The sequence below is a fragment of the Miscanthus floridulus genome, chromosome 1, assembly GCF_019320115.1.
Source record: "Miscanthus floridulus cultivar M001 chromosome 1, ASM1932011v1, whole genome shotgun sequence".
NCBI lineage: Eukaryota > Viridiplantae > Streptophyta > Magnoliopsida > Poales > Poaceae > Miscanthus > Miscanthus floridulus.
The window spans coordinates 102,533,710-102,553,599 of NC_089580.1; positions in this window are offsets into that span (position 1 = coordinate 102,533,710).

Genomic DNA, 19,890 nt, shown 5'->3' on the forward strand with positions numbered 1-19,890 from the left:
CATCTGGAATAGTAAGTACATTGAATTAAACAGGTTGCAGTCACGAGCAGCTAATCGCATCGCAGGTTGATCTTCATCATCTTTATCTTGATTTTGAGCTTCAATCGGTTTCACTTCTCTAATTGCTAGCTTCTTGATTGCTTCACATGGAGGTTCTTCATTACCTACAATGCTTGCATTGACTTGCTCCTTTTGAGAGCCGTCGAATTCATCGAAAGTCACGTCTATTACAACTTCCAAAAACTCTAAAGTAGTGCACCTTAACCTTCTTACTGGTTATGCTAAGGTGCACTACTTTAGAGTTTTTGAAGTTCCTTGTTAAGTATGAAACACTTCCAAAAATTCTAAAGTAGTGCACCTTAAACTTCTTACCGGTTATGAGCTCATAGGTGGTTTTGCCATAAATCTTGTGAAGATAAAGCCGGTTGATTGCATCACATGCCGTATTAACGGAATTCGTCCAAAAAGAATCCAGAGTCTTGTATTTATCCAGCATTGTCCTTGCTGCTTCAATGAGTGTTCGGTTCTTCCTCCATTTTGTTGTGGGGTGTAAGGAATCGAAAACTCATGCTTGATTCCTTCATCATCAAGATAGGATTCAATGTTGGTGTTCCTAAACTCCATCCCATTATCACTTTCTCACTCTCTTGATCTTCACATCAAATTCATTTTGGACTCTCTTGCCAATGACTTCAAGTATTCTTGTGCTTTACTCTTATCACGCAAAAAGAACACCCAAGTGAAGCGAGAATAATCATCAATAATTACAAAATCATATTTATTACCACCAATGCTTATATAAGCAATGGGTCCGAAGAGGTCCATGTGAAGAAGCTCCAACGGTCGAGTTGTTGTGACAATGTTCTGGGACTTGTGTAGTGCTCCAACTTACTTTCCGGCTTGGCATGCACAATAAATTATATTTTTCTCAAAAGAAACATTTGCTAGTCCTAGGACATGCTTGCCTTTTTGAAGTTTGGCCAAGTTTCTCATGCCAACATGAGCTAGCTGGCGATGCCAAAGCCAACCCATGCTAGATTTTGCCACCAAACAAGTCTTAGGCTTCACTTCATTAGTTGTGAAATCAACCAAATAAAGCATGCCTTTCAAGCGACCCGTAAAAGCAATAGAGGAATCCTCCCTTCTAAACACGGTCACACCCTCATCCATAAAGAGACAATTGTAACCCATCTCACAAAGTTATGAAAGGATAACAAGTTGTAACTCAATGAATGTACCAATAAAACATTAGAAATTGAATTGTCATTTGAGATAGCAATCTTACCCAAACCAAGAACTTCACATTTTCCATTATCACCCAACACAATATTTTCACTTGAGTCATGATTTGGTTGGAATGAGGTGAACATATTTATCTCTCTGGTCATATGATTGATGCATCCACTATCCAACACCCAACTTCACCCACCGAAGGAGTATTCCTACAAAACAAATCAAGTCCTTGTTTTAGGTACCCAAGTAGAATTGGGTCCTTGAAGGTTAGTCATATAAGCCTTAGGCACCCAAACACTCCTCAAGATTAGCTTCTTCTTGTAGGCCCCAACATACTTCACCACAATCTTACCATCCTTGTCCCAACAACACATGTAATCACTTGCATAGGTCCTAGATAATGGCACATGTTGGTTGGGTGTGTCAACTTGTCTTGGCTTGCTTGGTTGATCCCTAGCAATAGAGATCTTCTCTTGTGGAGTATGGCAAGTCTTGTTGAGTAACACATCAAGGGACACTCCTTTGTTGAACCTCACACATGGTATTCCATTTATCATGTCCCTTCCATTTGACTAGCCACCATACTTGTTGTAGCCCACACCATCCTAGATGGAAGGATGTCTCATGGGCTTGTAGTTGATGGTGCCCTTTTTCTCCGCTTGGCATTTGCACCCATTCTTGACAAGCATCTTCAACCTATGAATCTCCTTATTCTTCTTGTCTAGCTCATCAAGGTTAGTTGCACAAACATTTATATTGATTTTATAGCACCTTTTACAACCATCACTAGTTGAGGCATTAGACTCAACGGTTGCCGAAGAGGAAGTAGAGGTGCTAGTCCAAAGCTTTTCATAGCTTTGCTCAAGGAGATTGAATCTCTCTTGTAAGCTTGATAGGCTTTCTTGAGCAATGCTATGTTCATTCTTTAGACTAGCCAAAGAGTCATTGCACAAGGAGTGTTCTTTAGAATTGGCTAGAGACAACTCAATGGTCAACTTTTCAACCTTTCCTTTCTCTTCAGCCAAAGAAGTTTTGAGAGCAAGATTGTTTTCCATCTCTTTAATGAGCACTTCCTCTTGCCTCTAAAGACTTCTATTCCGTTTCTCTAATTTCATTACTAGTGACTTAATCTTGGTATAGCCAATTTTACCAAAGATCATTATCATGTTTTCTTCTAGTTGTGGATTGATTTCACTATCACTATTATCATAATCACTAGAGGTTGGAAGAGAGGATTTGGATTGTACCTTCTCCTTTGCCATAAGGCAAGTAGGAGTGTAGTAGTCATTGTCCACAAGGTTGGGGAAGAGTCTTGATGAAGATGAAGAACTTGCTTGAATACCAATGTTGGCCGCCTCTTCATCACTATCACTTGAGTCAGAACTATCATCATCTGAATCCCATTCACGGCCAATGTGAGCTTCACCTTGATACTTCTTCTTCTTATGAGACTTCTTCTTATCATCCTATTGTACCTTGTTCTTCCTCCTTTCTTCCTATTCTCTAGCCTTCTTGATAGGGCAATCAACAACAAAATGACCAACTTCTCCACACTCATAACATGGTCTCTTCTTTGATCTCTTCTTGTCATCACCATAGCTCTTCTTATAACTCCTCTTCTTCATTAACTTCCTAAAGCCCTTAACCAAGAGAGCCACTTCATCATCTCCATCATCTCCATCATCTTCATCACTTCATGATTCTACAACACTTGTCTTTCTTCTTTGACTTGCTTGAATGATTGTATTCACTTGCATTTGATGCACTAAGAGCAACTCCATTCTTGTAGCCAATTGAATTTGGATTTTGACTATTGGCATTGATTACATCTTGCTCCATGTTGTCTTGATGATTAAGCTTTGATAGAAGAGCTTGGGGTGTCAAACTCTCAAAGTCATCCCTCTCATAAATCATGGCGGCTAGAATGTTATTCTTTGGTTGATAACCTCTCAACATCTTCCTGGTGACCTTGTCGTCTCCCCATTCTTGAGATCCAAGGGCCCTTATCTTGTTGACAAGTATCATGAGCCGATCAAACATCATTTGAGTCGTTTCTCCTTGTAGATAGATAGACCTCTCAATCTCTCCATACAATAGCTCAATCTTGCTGGTTCTAACTTTCTTGTCTCCTTCATAGGACACTTTGAGTGTATCCCAAACCTTCTTGGCAATCTCAATACCATCGACTTTGTTGAACTCATCTGGATTCAAGCATGATAGAAGCACAGTATGTCGCTTGAGCATTGTGGTAGAGATCTTGTGCTTCTTCTAGAGTCATCTCTCTTCCTAGATCGGGGAGGGTAATACCTACATCCACAATCTCCCAAAGACGAGGGTGAAGGGACACAAGGTGCATCTTCATTCGATATGCCCAATCGGTATAGCTAATCCCATCGATGCGGGGTGCTTTACCGACATTTAGCGAGTTGAAGTGCATACTAGGAAATTTAGGAATCTTATCATAATTATAAGCATATGTGTGAAACCGTGTTTTGTTGGAGTCGGTGTCGTGATGGTCGTCATTGTCCTTGTTGATGTTGGAGGTGGAGGTTTCATGGCTTCCACCAATGAGCTCGCTCATCTTCTTTTGGAACCCCTTGTCCTATTCCTTTGTCATCTTCTTATAGTCCTCCTCCATCTTCTTTCACCTATCTTCGACCATCTTTTTGCGCCAATGTTTCGGCCTTAGCCTTGACCTCATCCGACACCTCACCACTATCAACAATAATCAACATCATTCTTTCCCCTTGCAGTTAAGCGATAATCACAAGTATTAGGCTCCGGTACCACTTGAAAGGATCAAAATGACTAGAGGGGGGGGGTGAATAGGCATTTCCAGAAATTCACAAACTTTTGCAGCGGATTAAATCACGGGTATCGAAATTTCTTGTCCCAAACGGAATTAGTGGACTTGTCCAAAATTCCGTTGAGGACCGAATTTTTGAATCCCGGAGAGTAGTGAACTAAGTAATTATGAATTGAAATGCTCAAATATTAAATCGAGTTCACCACACAAGTAGAGTAGGAGTACTAAGTGAATCCACACCTTTTGCTTGGTCCTCCACGTACACACAATATATATCTAGCCACCGCAACAAATAATGCAATCACAAATCACAAGCACAAGGAGACACAATGATTTATCCCAAGCTTTGGTCACACCACAAAGTTGTGCCTATGTCCCCGTTGTTGAGGCGACCACAAAGGTCCTTAGAGTCTCTTTCAACTCCCCTCTTCCCAAGGGACCACAAAGATCAAGCTGAGATTTCCACTAGAACCAAAGGGTAATACAAACTTCTCGGGTGCCCTCACAAGTAAGAATCACTGGTGTCACCAGGCAACACCTAGCTGGCAAGGGTTCCAAGAACCCAAGAGTAATAGAGCGAAAATCAAATCACCGGCGGGTGCCACAAGTGCTCAAGAGATGGATCTTACTCTTGGAGTCAAAATCAACGAAGAACTCACTCCAATCTCACTCACAAAGATGGGGATCTAAGCAACAGTGAGAGAGTATAGGAGTTTGAGAGAGAGAGAGAGAGCAAGAGCTTCTTCACCAAGGGATGGAGCAAATTGAAAATAGCAAGAGAGGAGAGCTGGGAAAGGGGGCGACCTGCTCAAATGCCCAGCCTCAGTCGATTTGACCATTGGGAAGGTTGTCTCCCACACTAGAATTTCTTGGCGTTGCATTCTAAAATTTCTAGGGCAGGGTGTTCAATCAGACTATTGCAATCAGGAAGACTTCCGCACTGGAATTTCTTGCTCGGGAGGGATAAAATTCCAGTTAGAGGTGATCTAGAAATTTAAGGAGGCTGAGCAAGAAATTTCAAAGGAGTAGACTTCTGAAAATTCGTGTTGAAGGAAAAACAATTTTCAACTAAGAAGAATTTTTAGGCTTGGACCAAAAATAAATTAAGGATGAATTTTTGGAAGGTGTCTAGAGAAATTATAATAGATCCCTTGAGCACTTAGGACACCTACAGGTAATATAAATTCGTTCCCTCTTTATAGTACGACATCCTATAACTCAAGAGAAGTTCAAATGAAATAGAAATTAAAACCAAACTTCTCTCAAGTTGAAGCGTGACGCCGCATCTTTCTTTGAAGTAATAATTGAGGGGTCACATGTTTCATTTGCACTTTTCACATTGATGATTAACTGAAAATCTCACGAAACATCATTAGCCCTTTATATGCATTGTCATTAATTCACCAAAACCCACAAATAGGATTTGTTGCACTTACATGAATCTTGTTAGATTGCGCTTTGTCTATAGGTATGTTAAATCATCCTTGAAAATATTGCATGCATATAGGTTCGGCGATGACCGAGAACGTGCCAGTGGTAGACCTAGAATATGCGAAGGTGGTCAAGGAGTATGAGGAGGATGTCCTCGTTGTTGGTGTTCCCAAAGCCTTCATTAACTTTCCGCTGTTTGGTTCCTGCCTAAGACAAGCGCTAGTGCATAACCCCTACTTTCAGCACTTATTATGTTTGTTTGCGCATTAATTTTTTAGGAGAAAGATTTACACCATTTAATGTAGTTTTGATAAGAAACAAAACTTATTTTTATTAAAATATGGAATAGTCAATGGTACAACTAATTGGGTAGATTATTGACTAATGAAATCTAAATAAATGTATTTATATAATTCCTGACAAAGCCTGCTATGTGAAAAATCAAGAGAGAGATCTCGTCATAATCATTGGCGGACAAATCAATCCTGACACATCGACAAAAAAATTATGGAGGTTGATATGATGCTTAAAAAAGCTACAAAGGTCGATATTGAGTCATATAAACACATTGGTAGTATGAAAAAAGCTACAAAGTTATGATATATTTATATCTAAATAATTATGCGCTTTGCAACCAAAGCAAAATATATCAATGTGTATTTTAATTCGATACAGGTTTAATAGGACATTCACTACAAAGTTATGGATGTGATGGTCATCATAAAATAAATTAAAAAAGCAAAAAACATAAGATATGTACCATTCACGTTATCGTTTTGCATGAATGTTTAGTATTTTTTCTCTCCCATTGCAACGCACATGCATATAACAAAATTTCTTGCACACTTTTTTTTCATCCAACCTACCGCTCCCGCGATCGATAATAAGGAAGTTTCGATTTCCACCGTCCTCCTTCTAGTCTCTGTATCCATGCCCATATCCTCTACTTTTTAATCTAAATACGATATCCGTGTCCATATCCGTTACTACTCTTTCTTTTTGGGTCATAATAAAATAAAGTCCTAATTAATCATATCCTATATATATGTATCAATTACAATGGAATTTGTCCTCGAGCTTGCGCACCTCTTGGTAGTATGCTGCCATGAGGGGGCTTTTGCAGGAGGACTCCTTCATGACCTGATCAACGAATAGCTCCAAGTCACCGTGAACGTAGAGTCGCGTAGCACCAAGCTCGATGGCGATGTCTAGTCCGTTGATGAGGGCCTCGTACTCCATGGCATTGTTTGAGGCTAAAAAGTGGAGGCGGATGGCGTAGCGGAGCCTACTTCCGTCTGGGGAGATCAGAACCACTCTAGCCCCCAAGCTGGGCGCCATTACAGACCTGTTGAAATACATTGTCCAGTACTCGTTCATGACATCCGAGGTCGGTAGCTGCACCTCTGTCCATTCGGCGATAAAATCCACGAGAGACTGAGATTTAATAGCGGTACGGGGGATGTACATCATGTCGTTGCCCATGAGTTCAAGTGCCCACTTAGAGATCCATCCCGCGGTGTCGCGGTTGCGGATGATGTCCCCGGGCGGGTATAAAGTGACGACCGCGACTTCGTGGTCGGTGAAGTAGTGTAGGAGCTTTTGGGTCACCATCAGCATGATGTATAGGAGTTTCTACACCTAGGGGGTACCGATCCTTGGGGTCAGTGAGTACTTCGCCGATGAACTATATGGGCCGCTGGACCTTAAGTTGGTGTCCTGGCTCCTCCCTTTTGACAACCAGTGCAGCGCTTACCACATGATTGGTGCATGTAGAGGAGAAGGGGTTCTCCTTGTTCGGGAGTGACGAGGATCGAGGCTGACGTCAGGGACGCTTTGAGGCTCTCCAGGGCCTGCTGAGCTTCCTCAGTCCAGATGAAAGTGTCCGTCTTTTTGAGGAGCTTGTAGAGTGGCATCCTCCGTTCGCCGAGCCAGGAGATGAACCGACTTAGGGCAGCCAGACTACCGGTGAGCCTTTGCATGCCCTTGACATTGCGTATGGGACCCATGTTGGAGATGGCCATGATTTTTTTGGGGTTGGTCTCGATGCCGCGCTCGGACACAATGTATCCTAGTAGCTTCCCCTTCGGAACCTCGAAAACACACTTTACTCAGCGGGGTTTGAGTAGAGAGTTTGCTCAGAATGAATCGCAGATGCCTTGTCATTGAAGTCGTCGTGCGTCCTGGAGCCTGTAACACCCTAGGTGTTTGGCTTCCACATAACTGCATGTCATTTCATAAACATATGCATCATCTATGTCATCATGCCATTTGTCACTGAAACATGCATATGCAACATTCGCATATTCTGTTTGTTCATACTTTATTGCTTATGAATGGTGGTAGTGTAACATGTGAATGTAACATGAAATTCTCATACTTTGAAACATGGCAACATGGTAGTAATGTGACAAGTATAGAATAACAACAAAGTCATGCAACATATGAAACATTGCATTGCAACATATGAGTGGATTGCTTGTTTTAGTTGCTTTATCACATGTGATCTTTAGAAGTGGTATAACAATTTTGTAAAGTGGTTGATCATGGTCTATTACACCTTAACTACATTTAGGTTACATGTTGGAACATTGTTCATGTAGATCAAAATGACCAAAATGCCCTCAAGTGAAGGTTTGACTAGAATTGACCCTTGGACTATCACTGTTTGACTGATTCAAAAGACTAATTTAGAAACCTTGCATGGCTTTACACTCTTTACAAAAGTTGTAGTTAATTTATTAAGGAACAAAAGGTGTTTTATGGCCAACTCATGAAAATATGTGGAGCATGGTCAAACATGGCCCACAAGTCAGATTTACATGTTGTTTTCACTGAAAAATTTGTCTAAGTCTTAAACTGCATTTTCAGTTGGATCAGGCCAACTTGGGCTTCATTTAAATGCTTATCCATGGCGAATTAGATCTGGGTCCTTGAAAAGAAAATGTAGCTGGATGGTACATCTACAATTTTCATGTACACGGTTTTTGCAAACGAGCAACGGATTAGTCAGGATAATGCGTTGAAATGGCGCTGTCAGTCTTGGTCATCAGCACTGAATCGCGTTTTCAGAAAACGTTCAGTAGCGTCATGGCCGACCGGTTCAGAGTTCACTAGCCGCATGGTGCCACCCATCGCTGGCCTTCTGCTCGCGCAGGCCATGCACCGTGGAAGCCCTGGCACGGCCAGCCACGTCTAGAAGCCACCCCGCGCCTGCCCGACCGAGTCACCCGCCCCTGTTCGCATCTCTTCGCCTCCCACAGCGTAGCACCGAAGCCGTCTGCCATTGCCACCGGACCTTCGCCCTCGCCTAGCTCCTGCATCTTGGCAAAAACGCGTCGCCCAGCTCACCTAGAGCCCCGCCGTGATCCCCTCTCCCTTTTCCACCGTGCTTTCGAGTCAATCGAGCCTCGGTAAGGGCCAATCGTCGGTTTTTCTTCCACCGCCGCCATGGCTGCCCGCGCCGGAGTTAGCGCTCCTCGCGACCAGCTCTCCTCGTGTCCTTGCCATCCCGCCTCTGTCTCGCGCTAGGGTCTAGGGATGCTGCCATAGTTCATAGGGTCGTCCTATTGGGCTGCGACGCTGTAGCGTCGTCGGAGCCGGTCAAGCCGCGGCCGTGCGCCGCCATGGCTGTCGCCATTACCCTTACAGGTGACGATAGCTTCAATAGACGGTTCCACTAGGTGTGCACGAGGATGGCGAACACAATAGCGTCGATGGTTTCGCCGGAGAGGTCACCGGCGATGACCTTCGCCGCCGCCCTGTTCTTCTCCCCTGTTTGTCTCGCTGACGCGCGGGCCCCTCCAGTCAGTCGCCGCGGCTGAGGCGGGAGCCCAGCGTGGGCCGCACCGTTGTCTGGGCCGCGCTAGCATTGCTCGTGGGCCACCATTTCCTTGGGCCGGCCCAGCTGTGGCTGTGATTTGTTTCCTTATTTTGTTTTGCTTTATTATTTCACAGATTTGTGTTGATATTCAAAAATATGTATTTCCTAGTATATAGATCCAAATGCTATGGTTCTAATTTTGTTGAGTTCCTAGTAATGTCTAGTATTTAATAAAAATATTATATGAGCACATGTTTTAGAAATTCTGGATAAATTAAATAGGACTTTGAAATGTGTTTTTGGATACATGCAAACTTGTTTGAATTTTATCTTGAGTTTCTGTGGTTAAAAAAATGATGAAATTTTGTGGGTAATCTATTATTGCTTAGTAGAATCTCTGGTTAAAATTTCAGAGCTAGTGCATATATAGTTTTTGAGTTATAGAATTTCTTTTTATCAATGGATGGATCTTGTGTGAATTTTCATAATTTTTTCTATAGATCCAGTGTAGGTAAAATTTGGTGAGTAAGGTTCTTATGCTAGAATGATGCTAGGAAAAATAAGAAATCTGTTGCTTAAACACTTTTCATTAGGGTTTCCTAATTATGCTAAAAATGGACATACCACTTGTTATTTTGGATACAGCAAATTCTGCTTGCTCAATAGCTTTGAAATTTTTATGGTAGTCTATGTGAAGCATGAGATGGCTACTGTAATTTTTGTAGATTTTTATGAATAGTTTTACTATATATTGCTTTAATCACCTAATTAACTAAATAAATTGGAAAAAGGATATTAAATACTTTATTTAGAAGTTAGCACTATACTTTCTAGTGTTCCTCTGGTATGTGCAACAAGTTGGTAAGCTTGGTTTGGTCAAATTAGGCTTTTGCATCATCATTAAATAATTAAGTTAGTAACCCTACAGTTCTGGACAAATTCTAGGTTTACTGGAATTCGATTTAGTTAGCGTAAGTATCATGCTGTGATGTTTACAATTGTTTTGTAGAGAATTTCATAAGCTTTCTAGAATGTTCTCATACAAGTCATTTGGAATTGTAGAACTCTGGTTGTGATTGAATTAAGGGGCTACTTGTATGCATACAAAGCTTTAAATGTTAAATTATGTATACCTTTACTATTTCTAAGTTTATGGTAATGTTCTTAGGTGTTAGGCCTTTAACTGAAGATGAGCATCTTTACCTTAGGTTATGCAAGTTAGGTAAGTTGATCTTGTTCTTCAAGTTAAGATTAGATACATGTTTTAAAGCGATTTGAATAGAGCTATTCTTAATCGGTAAACAAGTGTCCAGTGATGTTTCGTTAAACACTTACTGTGATTCATTCATCATGAGCATCATATCATTTCTTATGCATCCATGATATTTATCTTGTGCATTGGCATGCAATAGGTGTTCCGGAGGGAGTTACGCTTCTGGAATTCGAGCTATTACTTCCGGAGGAGTAGCAGCAAGCTCAGGAGCAGGAGGTGCAGGCCCCCGAAGAAGGAGTCAACGAAGAAGTTCTTGAGTGCCCCGATCACCAACCTTCATCTTTTCTGAAAGGCAAGCCCCAGAGCATTCTAAGTCTCCTATGTTTTAAAAATGGTTACTTTGAGTATCTTTATTTATTGATGCATTAAGTGATAGGAATTGGATGCGAACACTTCTTGCATATATATCTATTCCTTGGCCAGTATACGTACCCTGAATCCTATTTAGGTCTAGGAGCGAATCAAAGCTTAGTCCATGCTTAGACCGGTAAGAGTCAGGTGATTTCCTATCACCTGCATATTAGGAGAATGTCTGGTCACGATTGGCTATAATTGCTATCGTGGAGAATAACCATGTGTTAATAATGAATTGTGACCGAGCGGGAGGTCGATAGAGAAGCAATAAGGCAAGGAGGTCTTGGGTGTGGATCTATCCCCGTCTGTGTCAGTTAAGGACTGATTCGCTGTACGTCCTCATGTCATGTTGAACGCATGCCTATCACTTAGTTGGCCGGATAACTCGTTCCGACCGCGAAGCCGAGTAGCTCAACTCAGGCCAGAAGACTGAGAAGTGAAAGTGCGCACCCTGGCGGTAGTAAGGATGTGCGGGGAGCTATTGGCATAAGTCCAAGGTGAGATTGACCACCTGGTAGAGTGGACTCCCTGAGGGTGCGGCGCTGCTCGGAGCCGCGATTCCTAAGATGTACCAAAGGTGACCTAAGGCTGCCTTCGTGAGGTATGCCTGGGTTTGTGTTAGGAATACCTCTCCAGCTGGATAGGAATCGATTCGAATCGCCGTCTCTCCCGGATAGTGAGAACTTGACTGAGCAGCGACAACGTAGATGCACTTAATTGAACTTGATGGTTAAATCGATGATGATACAACATTATACCGGATATGGTTACTAATGTTTGGAGTTAATCAATTGCTTGCTCTAGTACAGGTGCTAATCTAGTTGATAGGTTAATATTGTTAAATTGCTGCTTACTCATAAATCAAATTATGTTCTCGGATCACTAAAGCTTTTATGCAAAATGGTTGTCAAGCTAGATCCACCGATAAAGCCTTGCATAATCCTTGGTGTCATTTATTTCTGGTTTACGACGGGTAAGTCTAGCTGAGTACCTTCTCGTACTCAGGGTTTATTTCTCCCTTGTTGCAGATGACGTGCTCTATAACGGCTACTGTAAGTATTGTCTCCACCCTACGGGGGATGAAGACTAGATCATGGGCATGATCATCTATATTATCTTATCTTACAGCTTTTGCTGGAGATGACTTTGGTACTGGCTTGTATTTGAACTAAGTGTGTGTGATGGTGTTAAACTACTTTGCTTCTGCTATTTGTGAACTCGTTTTGTAATAACTATGTGTACTCTGATGTATGTGGTACTTATGAACTACTTGTGAAATGGATGTAACATGTGGCTTGTTATGTTGAATTACTGTGATTTTGGTTGTATACAAGTTGGTTTGAAATCCTTCGTGGTTTCAGTTGACTACCGGGTTTATATGGGTTCAAGTATGACGGTTTGATCACTCCGGTGATTGCTTTTGTACTTGTGCTCTTATAAATTGGTCGGTTCTGTTACAGAGCCGATGGAGGGCGCCCCTCCGATGGGTGCTGGAACAAGAGTCTCCTCGTGGAGGCGTAGTATGCCGAGCCGGTTGGCGATGAAGTCTAGGCTTCCAAAGAGGAAGGCCTGGGACAGCTCGAAGACGGGTGGAACCCACATCCCAACTGGTGGGAGTGCGGGAAACTCCAGTGAGCCGAAGCGAGTCGTATCGCCTGAGTCCGCCACGGCGAAGGTGGCGAAAAAGTGGGCCATCCGATGACCAAAAAGTGTTGAATGTACAGCGTCTTCTCCACGGACGGCGCCAACTATTAGTGCAGAAAGTGACCAACAAGTAAATATTTGTAGTTTTGCCGTACGTTGTGATCGGAGGTGGCCTAGCACTCAATGACACAGGGTTTATACTGGTTCAGGCAACATTCCCTACGTCCAGTTTGAGTTGGTCGGTGACTTTATTCCTGAGCCCAGATGCTCGAAGTTTGCAGTGGGGTTACAAACGAGAAGGAGAAAGATGGGGGATACAAGTGGTCCAGTCGGACTCCGGTCGGAAGGGCCGAGAGCGACAGGAGCTTCGCTATGAGCTAAGTGTTCAAGCGTGTGCTTGGGGTCCGAACCTGGTGGTTCTATGGTTGTGAACTAGTGAACTTGATCAATCTAATGAATCTGGAATCACCTGATTGTTGGGAGAGAGCGCATCCCCATTTATAGATGAAGGGGATGGCCTTACAAGTGAGAGGGAGAGAGTACGTATGCTTCTGAGCCTTATTGCCCACGCCGACGGGTACAGGATGATGGTAGGCGCCCACAACACTATTGGATGTCGGATGCACGTGGGAGGTTGCGTCGTTTTGTTCGGGTATGGCAGATGTCGGTACCTACTATACTGTTGATGTCTAGAGGCATGTGAGGGGCTTTCACCATGTTCACTCGGTACGGTAAATGCCGGCGCCTACAACACTGTCGATGCCTAGAGGCATGTGGGGGGAGCCTTACCGTATGGGAGTTAATGGCGCCCACAATACTATAGGGAAAATGTCGGAGCCTACAACACTGTTTGTGTCAGGGAGGTTCAGAGTACTGTTTCTGCAGGTATACAGGGTACGGTCCCTAGTATCGTGGTTTGACTTGTGCGTCTTGCTTTGCTTTCTCCGTTCAGTTCTCTGGTCCTTTCCGAGCGGGCGTCTCCGGTCGGTTGGTCCCAGTCGGCTCTGGTTGCGCCAGTCGGAGAAGAGCAGTGAGCAGGGTTTTTACGTACGGCCCGGTCAGAGACGTGGGGTCGGAGTCGGAAGTAGTTCTTTGACCAGGCCTTCCGGTCAGAGAGGTCGTCCTGTGGTGGGCTGGAGATCGAAGTGAGTGTTCCGGTCGGAGAGGTGGGCCGAAGTCGGCAAACGGGCGCCGCTCCTCCTCAGCCAGGCCTTCCGGTTGGTGATTGGATCGCCCTTCTGGCCTGTTGTTCAGATACTTGGGCCGGCCCATGAGTTGCACGTTGTCTGCTTGGGCCGAGCCTTTGTTGGGAAGCCGGTCCGCGAGGGACCCTGGGTTTATGAACCCGACACTATGCCTATGAGAATTTCGATGATTATTAGAGGGGGTATGGCTAGCTATTTATATCCTGGATCAACTTGCCCCCCAAGCTAAGTAGTCAGTGCCTCAGTCAGAGTCATGGCGTAATCCGGAGACATCATTCCACGAATTGGGTCATCACACCTGGTTAGGTCTCTTCTGATCTGGAGTCGGTAGCCAGCATATCTGGTAGTCGGGATTCCTAGGGAGTATGGCATCGTTAGTAGCCCTCGAGCTTGTCTGCCAATCGGGACTTAACATCTTTCCCGTACTCGGGACTTCTGAAGGTGTTTGGAGTCGGGGTTTGCTGAAGAGGTCCAAAGTCACACCCGTAATCGGGAGGTCGGTCAGGTAGAAGTTGCAGAGTCTCGTAGTTGGGTGATGAGCTGTTGAATAAAAAAATGCCACACCCCATAAGTCTTGTAATATGCCTCGGGATCTTTTGAGATCGGGCATTTGGTAGTCACTGAGACTTATGTAATTAAGATTTAGTCTTGGATAACATTGTGATCAGGGCACCTTGATCGGGTGCTCGCAATCTAGTTCTCTAGATCCGAATAATTTTTCGATCGATATTAGTTGTGACTGAGTATCTCGCAATCGGGTACTTTGTGATCGAGCTTGTTTTTGTTAGTTGGGAGCTGGTCGTCAGCCCCCGAGCTCTTGTCCTAGCAATGGCCGAGTAGAAGAGTCAGTGCGCGATCTCGGTGTTTCGGGCTTGGAAGCCCCGAGCATCAATTGACCTTTGTGGGCGAGTAGCCCGTCACCGCGGCCGAGTAGTCGGACACTACAGCTTGTGGCTCATCGGCCGCTCGCTGGTGACTCGGACAGCTCGCTTGTGGCTCATCGGCGGCTCGCTGGTGACTCGGACAGCTCGCTTGTGGCTCGTCGACGGCTCGCTTGACGGCTCGTTCGTGGCTTGATTGAATTGATACGAGTAGATTTTGCCGGAGATATCAGGTCTCGAGTCCTTGACAGACATAAATACAGTACACCCGTTGTCCGAATGTACTGGGTACAGACAGGCTGTTCTTCCTTGACGTAGATGTACATGCACATGTATCTGCAAGTGTCTCAGCTATTTGTTGTTAATTGCCTGATTTGCTCGACCATGCATACGAGAACCGTGCATGCGTGTACAAGAAGCAGGCCGTGACCCGGCGTCGGGCCCATGCGGCTAGTCAGGGAGACGGGACACCGCGGATGACTCGACTTCGACTGCACGTCGCAAGCGCCGAGTACCGAGTCAGATCTGCGTCTCCGCCTCTCATCGAGCTAGTGCTGTATCGGAGTTTACTTGTACAGATGCTAGGAAACGGGACGCTGTCCATGCATGCATGCCGAAGTATCGAGGATATCCACAATTGGCTTGTACGGATCGTCCGTACTCTTTGCTTGTTGGTTGATAGGAAATTTGTGATTGGGCACCTTGATTGGGTGCTCGCAATCTCGTCCTCTAGTAAAACTAACCATGTTCAACATCGGGACTCTAAACGATGTGGTGATTTTCCATCTTTTCCTTTAGCTATCCGGTATGTTTCAGTTATACCCGGGAATGTATAGCTTTCGTTCCATGCAGTAGACTTTGAACACCCAGAATTGCTTTAGGAATTTAAGAAGGAACACGCTTTGTCGTAGAGTCATGCCAATAGATGATCAGCGTCGAGGCCCGAACATGTGTTTAGGTGGATGAACAATAGAGCCCCCGAGCGTAAACTCGGGTGGATGATGGAGCTTCTGAATATATCCTGTTTCAAATCCTCAAAACATGATAATTAGTAACCAGTCCCAGATTACACACTTGAGGGGTTCTATAGAGAAAAATTTAAAAGAAAAATAACACAATGAAATTGCTTATTTGAATTTTTGGCGAGGATGGAAATTAATCAATATAACCAAACGAAGTGCCATTAGCTTGTTTAGGCTATTTTGGTAGTACACAGGATTTGTTCGGGGCATTAGCAGCTGAGACTCAAGCGGTCTTCCATGCGTTAGTCCCTCGAAACAAGCACACTTGATAAATAACTCCATATGCTTTAGTCCAGCAACTTTTGGTTCTATGATATAAGTATTGTAGTAGCCCCCGACTCTCTACACGGGTTAGCAGGCAACCGAGTAGAGAGTAGAGCAAAAGATTGCAAGAAAACCTGAAAAGTTGAAAGAACTTACACTACGGGAGAACGCAGATTTGCCGAGTGCCGCCAGCTTTGCCGAGTGCCAAAAATCGGGTACTCGGCGAAGCCACTCTTTGCCGAGTGCCGGACCGGGTGGCACTCGGCAAAGTCTAGCACTCGGCAAAGAGTGGCTTTGCCGAGTGCCACAGAGTGCCCGGCACTCGGCAAAGGGCGACACTCGGCAAAATCCCTCTTTGCCGAGTGCAAACTCGGCAAAAAAATGGTACTTGACGGCCAAGCCCGCCCACGCCGTCAAATTTTTTTTAAAAAAATTCTTTGCCGAGTGCCGGTCCGGTCCGATTAACAGAGATAGGTAATCTACAAAGTAGTAAATTGACTCGCACATATGATAATCATGGCTGTATGAACGACTAGAAAGCGTCGTGACTCTACAGCCCCCAGTCATTATACTCGGGCCAACATGTTTGGGGACAGCCCCCGAGCATTGTATTTGGGTTTGGTAATAAAAGGAGTACTTTGTGACTTATTGATTTGTAATACTCTGATCACTTGAGATCGAACATTTCGCCAAGCGCAATGGGCCTCTTGTGATGGCACTTTTGGAAAATATTAACGAGTTCCTTGATCTATTGAGGTCAAGCACTCCGTCAAGCGCAATGGACCCTCGCATGATGGGCACTTCAAAATTAATGAGTACTTCGATCACTTGAGGTCAAGAACTCCGTCGAGCCTTCGGACCCTCGCATGATGGTGTACTTCGGTGATATGTTCACTTGAGGTCAAGTACTCCGTCGAGCACAATGGACCCTCGAGCGATGGTACTTCGTAATGTACTTTGGTCTCGCTTGAGATCAAGTACTCCGTCAAGCAGAATGGGCTGTCTTATGATCAAGCACAAATAGTAATAGACTGAGTACCCTGGACCAAGTTGAGATCAAGTATCCCGTCGAGCACTTCGGACTCTCTTGTTGTCAGGCACTTCGTATAGATTCACATGTCTAGATGGGTTTGGACCACTCGGTTGTCGTTATCGAGTAGTTGACTTATCCCTTGTCTCCTTGATGTTGTGTTTCCCTTTGTGTTATGCACTTTGTGCACTTACTGTAGCCCCCGTGTGTAGGTCACTAGCCATATGATGGTGTGACACGTACAATCTTGGGTTGTGGCGTAAGTCGTTGTTGCTGACAAAGCTCTACACATAGGCATATCATGCAGGTACTTAAATCGTAGAGAAAAAGGCGGGCATGCACCAGAGCGCATGGTTGTTTTGTGCAGTAGCCCCCGACTCTCTACTAAGTTGGAGGCCAATTTAATAGAAAGTTAGAGCAAAAGTAACATAATTATTGAAGTGACTTAGCTGATCCAACACAATGTTGGTGCCATTGTTGTCGAGTGCTGTCACGGCGAGAGATGGCGGGAGATCGAGAGCCGTGATGAGAGTTTGATCGTGACTGGCCCAAGGATGCCTGCCGGCATTGCTCGAGTAGTGTTTGTCGATGACGTTGTCAGAAACGGCACGGCTAGCCCGAAGTAGTCCGTCGATGATGCGCCCGATTAATTGTTGCCAATGATGCTCTCGCCGTACACCCGGTTCATTGACACGTTCGACGATGTGGATGACGAATCGACGAAGCACGGTGTTCTGATGGCGGAGGTCACCCGAAACGATGAATCAAGAGTCGAAACATAATGACGACCAAACGACACAGGACATCGACCAGGGCCGCCTCGGAGCGATGATGATGAGGGCTATCGTCGGCTCCTGCCAATAATATTTGTGTAGACATTTGCAGATATAGAAAGATATACATGTATTAAAGAATTTTTAATTAAAATAAAGAACATGCTCAATCGACGCCAAGTGGAGTAGTTGGCGTGATATCTCAGTAGATGAATGTGGCTCGAACGCCTCGCTTGTGGCTCGGACGGCTCACTTGTCGGCTCGTTCGTGGCTCGCCGGCTCGCTAGCTGTTCGGGCAGCTTACTGGTATTGGAATTGGATCCCAAAAGCGTGATGTATTGATGTAGATCGCACATCGTTGGGCGTTGATGCGTGCCGTATGTACACGTCCGTGCATGGGGGATGCATGCATGCATGTAGGTACGCGTATACGCAAGAAGCCGAGATTATACGTACATGATGCATGTACGTGTATGCGATTTCACCAATATCGTGGTTTGGCTTGCCTGATGTGTTGCGATCGACGTGCACTCGGTCGAGATTCCTCTTTGGCAGGCGTCGATGCTTGTGGTGGCGATCAATCATCATGCAAGTCCGAGCAGATCGGAGTAGGATTCTTCTGCACTTGCGGCTCTGCGTGTCGTCGAAACCTGGTAGTCGGTACCTCGAGACGGGCGGAGTAGGGCCGATCCAGACAAGGCTGGAGTCACGCCCTCGAATACGGGACGCCGCCGCACGCCTGAGGTGCTGCTGCGAGTTGCACTTAGGCACATCGGGATTTGATCGTCGTGGTCCGGCGAAGGACGTCATCACGAGACCCCGAGTTGCCGTTGGCGCCGTTGGTTGATTGATGCATCTGCTTTCGCTCGGGTATGCGATTTGGCAGATCAACATTGGCAAAGCTTGGTGTTCCGGCGGTGGGAGCCGCGACGAGCTGTCAATGAGGGAGTGCCGTCGATGTGGATCGACGAGTCGCCGCCGTGGCCCGACGATTGCCGCTATTTGGTGCTTCTCGATCCGGGTTGACGTCGAGTCTTTAAGGGCTGGCGTAGACAAGCAAGGAAATTAGTATACATGTATACGCACTCCATTGTTGCACGGCCCTGTTTCTTCCATAACCGTGCATGCATGTGGACATGCAAGTCTCAGATATGCTGAATATTTTTAGCTGGCATGGCCGATTGACCCCGTCGAGGCTTTGATGGTGGCCACGCGGCACGTAGATGGATTTCTTCCGGCTTCGCTGCGAGACTCTTGATCGAATCTGGCACAGGCTGCTGCGGTTGTCGCCAGGTGCAGCTGTGGTTGACGACGAGGCCGCCGCCGGTTGTCGACGATGAGAGGGACAACTAAGTTCCTGCCAACAATATTCGTGCAGATATCTGGCGATGTACGCATATTGTTGAATATTTAATTAAGGAAAACAAATTGACTTAGCTGTCTTTGAAGATCCGATGCGTCGAAATTGCAGGAGTCGGGACCAAAACGTAGAGGAATTTCAGCCGGACATGCACGAGTACCAGCAAGTCTAGGTATCAACTAGCTTGCATGTCTCTTGTGCAGATCGTGCTTTCCACCTTCTTGTCTTGGATTTGAGACCGGGGATCGAAGCCATCAGCCCGACTCTGGTGAAGGGGGTCCGATCTGTTGCGAAACAACTCGTCGGGACTCCGAACCCTATTACGGGCTAAACAACAGCACGGTACGTGAGACGCCGGGATGTCGCCGCCGCAGCTTTGACCAGGGCCTTCGGGTGTTGGTGTCTTGAGAACAAAAACTACTCCGACGATTGGTATGATCAATCTTCGCGCGAGATCACCTTACCTGACGCACCTTTGTCGGTGTCACTACTACTGTAATGATTTTACGCAGCGGGTGAAATCGGTTTTCCGCGGCGGACAAAGCTGTCCGCCGTGGTTCAAAGGCCATGGGAAATCATGGCTTTACCGCAGCGGGCCAACTTGCCCGCCACGGTTAATCGATTAACCGTGGCGGGCAGGTTAGGATGCCCGCCGCGGTTAATGGTTTGGAAAAAAACAAAAAAACCCTAGCGAGCCCAATTGAGCCCATCGCCAGGCCCAATCGAGCCCGCTGCCAGGTGCATCGGATCTGCTGCGGACACGCTCGCTGTCGTCGTCCTTGTGTGTGGATCTC